Source organism: Acartia tonsa, chromosome 10 (assembly GCF_053477335.1).
Source record: "Acartia tonsa isolate MP-2025a chromosome 10, ASM5347733v1, whole genome shotgun sequence".
NCBI classification, from domain to species: Eukaryota; Metazoa; Arthropoda; class Copepoda; order Calanoida; family Acartiidae; genus Acartia; species Acartia tonsa.
In genome coordinates, this window is record NC_137269.1 from 49,434,350 (window position 1) to 49,439,482 (window position 5,133).

Below are 5,133 nucleotides of genomic sequence, written 5' to 3' on the forward strand. Positions count from 1 at the left end.
TATCGGCCATTATCTTATCCCTTTAAATACATAAATAGAAAGTATTGTACTTTAAATTTTTTATCATGATTTAAAAATGTCTATTGAATAAACTAGACGGCAGAAAATTGTTTAATCTAAGTTAAGATATTAAATTCATATAAAATGATAACATCCATCATAGCGAAACACACAAAATCAGACAGAAATCATAACAAAATTCGGTTATAGTCCCTTTCGTTTCGTGACAACGCCTTTTAAGGGGCGTTTCGTCGTATTTTCAATGAAGCTTTTGATAGGTTAATTTAGGTTAGGTTAGGTGATTGCCCCGCAGAGTTAGAGCCCCCCTGCAGTGATTAGAAATAGGAGAAAATCTATTGTAAAATACAACAAAACGCACCTTAACAGGCGTTGTCACAAAAGGGTCTATACCCCAAAATTCTAGTTAATAGCATAAGTTAATTATTAAGATAATTATTAATAAACAAGGATGACAACATCCATAATAGCGAAGCACTGAAACGGTAGGACAAACGGACGTTAACACTTGTATAGTTTCAGAACTGAATAATCAGAATATAAATGAATAAGAGTCGAAGCAAATTTGTAAGTAAATTTGTTGGAAAACTGAATAATGTTTATGGACTTACTTACATTTTTAGGACTAGATTATAGAGTTGCTTTGCTTATAATATTGTACTTTGTTGTCCCAGGAATCAGTATACCAAAAATCAGATCAATAGGATAATTTTTTCACAGAAAAATTAGTTGTTAAAAAGGTAAAAAAATCAACATGTTTAAAATGGACGTACGGACATTCTGGTAATGATTATAGAGTTGCTACGCTTTCTAAACCGTACCTAATTACTACAGGAATCACCATGCAAAGTTTAAAATCGATTTGTCAATTCTAACATGCCTAAATTAACGAAAAAAGCTATCCGTTACGGACGGACGTACGGACGAACCGACCCTAATTATAGAAAAGCTGCGCTTTTAAAAAGACAACTTCGATGTTTAAATTGAACTTACACAATTTTATTCTATTATATAAATCATCATCTAAAGGGCTAACACGATTCTAAATTATTGACAAGAACAATTTAAGCAGAGATCTAAAGGGTTAAGACAATGGCTGATAAATTACACAAATACACAAAATTACCCCTTCTGTAGCGTAAGGCTTGTGGTTGAAACGTTTGAACACTAAACTTAATAAAGAAACCAATCAAAATTCACTAAAGTCCCCAAAGTTGTTAAGTCAACGAATACGAAAACGTTTTTTATATAAAACTTTGGGGACCAGTGTAATAATCAGCCCTTTCTCTCAAAATATAAGGAAAATGTGAAACAATAAATACTGTTATTAGTAAATAAGCAGTTTATACACATATGATGACTCAACAAAGCAGTTATAACCCAGAGAGGGAGGGAACTTTAGGCTGTTTATTACACTAGTCCCCAAAGTGTTATAATAACGTTTTCTTATTCGTTAGCATACAACTCTTTGCAGACTTTTGTAGAATTTTGATTGGTTGACTCATTAAGTTGAATGTCAAAACGTTTCAACCAGTAGTTTTATCCTATTGAGATGTAAATTTGTGTATATTCATTGGGGATGTACATCAATTCATTGTCCATAAAAGTGAAGCATATTTACGCACATAAAGTAACTTTTTTTTGTAATTTTGAACATAATATTGATTTCAGAGTTGCTTTGAAATTGATTGAAACCGGTTCTGAGCCAAACTGAAAAAAAAACATGTATCATATCGTATCATAAACATTTTCAACGGATATTAAAATATAAAAAAATCCAAAATCAATACCAGTTAATCATAAGATAAGAGGATGAGAGATAATCGCTAGGGACGGACATACGGACGGACGAACTATAATTGTATAAAAACTTTGCTTTCAAAAAATAGATAAAAAAAAATCTTTTTTAGAATACCTGGGTTAAAATCTATAAATTCATATTCTATGGATGCAAATAAATAGAAAATTATTTCTTCAAAGCTAAAACAGAAAACAGGAGATTAAAAACATTTTTTTCCGCTTTGATATTCTGCTTATTTTTAAAAGCGAAGCTTTTCTATAAATAGGGCCGGTCCGTCCGTAACGGTTAGCTCTTAATTAGACATGTTAGAGTGGCCCTATTGATTGTTGTCCATAAACATTATCCTGTATTTAAACAGTTTTGCACTAAATTTACTTACAATTTTGTTAATACTTTCTACATTTACTTATACAGTTCTGACACTCTGCAAGTGTTAATGTTCGTTTTTCCTACCATTTAAGAGCGTCGTTTTTATGGATGTTGTCACCTTGTTAAAATATTTTTTTTTGGATGGGGGTAATGTAGATAATCTACAATTCTATTGTGTTGGCTTGTCCGTACTGAAAGAAAAAGTTAACCAAAAATATAAAAAGAGCACTTTCTCTAAATATTTTGCCATCTATGGTACATATTTTTTTTTACCAGGGATCTAAAGAGATAATACAATGGTCGATAAATTTATGTGCATCCCCAATGATGATACACAAAATTACCCTATCTTTAGATTAAAATTAGTGATTGAAACGTTGAAACACTCAACTTAAAAAACCAAACAATCAAAATTCATTAAAAGTTCCCAAAACTGTTAAGCCTACGAATAAGAAAACGTTATTGTAGAACTTTGGGGAATAGTGTAATAAACAGCCTATAGTCACCTATCACTGCTTATATTCTATAATGTTTTTCTATTAGTTAAATAAATTATAAGTTATGCAATTTTATGTTTCTGAGTTATTTGCATTTTTTCTAAAGATTCAATTAGTTTATATTCTTTATAAAAACAAGGATAAAATAATAAATGATAAAAGCGATGCTCTAAAAATAGAAGGAAGGACAAACGAACATTTACTCTTGTAGAGTGTCAAAACTAAGTAATTGGAAGCTGAAACAAAATTGTACATAAAGTTTCAAAATAAGGATTCAGTAACAGAACATACTATTATTTTTGGGCTTTGAATATAATTTGTATAATATTTTACCTTGTTGTTCTAAAAATCATGAGATGAATAGGAAAATTCTATCATACAAAATTTTCATCAAAAAGTTAAAAATCAGCATGTTTTAATTGGACTTTCTCGTAACGATTATAGAGTTGCTTCGCTTCCTTAATCGCACCTAACTACTACAGAAATCATCCTGCAAAGTTTTAAATCAATAGAACAACTTTAACATACATAAATAAATATAAGAGCTATCCGTCGTACAGATGAACGGACCTACCCTAATTATAGAAAAGCTTTGCTTTTAACAAGGATTTAACACCTTAACTAGCTATGACATAACGGACATACGGATTTTCAATTATTATAGAGTAGTATCACCACTGAAAATATGAAAAATTATATGTATAATGAAAGTTATTTATTTTTATATAAAAGAGACTTAATTAAGCATATTTGATAGATTATAAGAAAATTCTTCCGACATTTTTCTCCTCTTGTACAGGGTGATTACATTTTTTTTTTTAAAATATGCCTTTTTCATTATTTTCAAGTATGGCTTTGAAACCGATTAATATCCTCTGTATCAGAACTGGTTCTTAGCCATACTGAAAAGTCATGTATAGCATCGTTTTACAGACAATTGTCCACAAATATTAAAATAAATAAGATTAATAACTATTTCACCATTTCATTGTTCCTATTGTTCAATGAGGTCGAGTAATTTACAGGCAGGGAGCGAACATTGGGCTGTTTATTACACTAGTCCCCAAAGTTTTATAATAACGTTTTATTATTTGTTGGTTTAAAAACTTTGGGGACTTTTCTTGAATTTTGATTAATTTGGTTCATAAAGTTGAATGTCCAAACGATTCAACCACTAATTGTATCTTCCGAAGGGGTAATTTTGTGTATAATCATTGGGGATGTAAATGAATTTATAAGCCATTGTCTTTTCCCTTTAGATCCGTGGATAATAATTGTTTTATTTTTTGTATTGATAATCATTTTTAAAAGCGAAGCTTTTCTATAATTAGGGTCGGTCCGTCCGTACGTCCGAACGTCCGTACGTCCGTAACGGATATCTTTTTCCGTTAATTTAGGCATGTTAGAATTGTCCTATCGATTTCAAATTTTGCATGGTGATTCCTTTAGTAGTTAGGTGCGATTTAGAAAGCGTAGCAACTCTATAATCATTACCAAAATGTCCGTACGTCCATTTTAAACATTTTTACTTTTTTAACAACAAATTTTTATGTGATCAAATCATCGGATTGATCTGATTTTTGGTATATTGATTCCTGGGACAACAAAGTATAATGTAATAAGCGAAGCAACTCTATAATCAAGCCCTAAAAATGTAAGTATGTCCATAAAAATTATCCTGTATCAAGCAGTTTTACAACAAATTTACTTACAATTTTGCTTTGACTCTTATAAATTTATATTATGATTATTAAGTTCTAACACTATACAAGTGTTAATGTCCGTTTGTCCTACCGTTTCAGTGCTTCGCTTTTATGGATGTTGTCATCCTTGTTTTTATATAAAAGACAGAAATGGTACAAGATCAATAAATTAGGGACATATATTCACCAATACATATAAGCAGAAATGTATAATCTAGACACCTACTCTACCTGGACTCTAAAGGGATAAGACAAAGGCCGATAAATTGATGTACATCCCCAATCAGGGGCGTCCAAGCTTTTTATTTTGGGGGGGGTAAAATTTTTTTAATGGGGGGGTAATTCGGTTTTGGGGGGGGGTAAAATGGCGCGCGAAGCGTGCTGCAAATTTTTTTTACCCCCCCCAAAATTTTTACCCCGGGGGTAAAATTTGCTTGGGGGGGGTAATTACCCCTCCTGAAATCTGTTGGCAGGGGTAAAATTTGTTTACCCCCCCCCCAAAATTTACCCCCGGGGTAAAATTTTTGGGGGGGGGTAATTTCAAATCAAACATTTAGTATTAAAAATGCGCACGAAGCGCGCAAAATTTTTTTTTGTTAGAGATTTTCTATTTTGGGGGGAGTATTTACCCCCCCCAAATTGTTTGGGGGGGGTAAATACCCCCTCCTAAATGGTTGGAGGTGCCGTAGGCACCCCCAGAGTAGGGGTAAATTTTAAATGGGGGGGGTAAAATAAAAAAAAATTT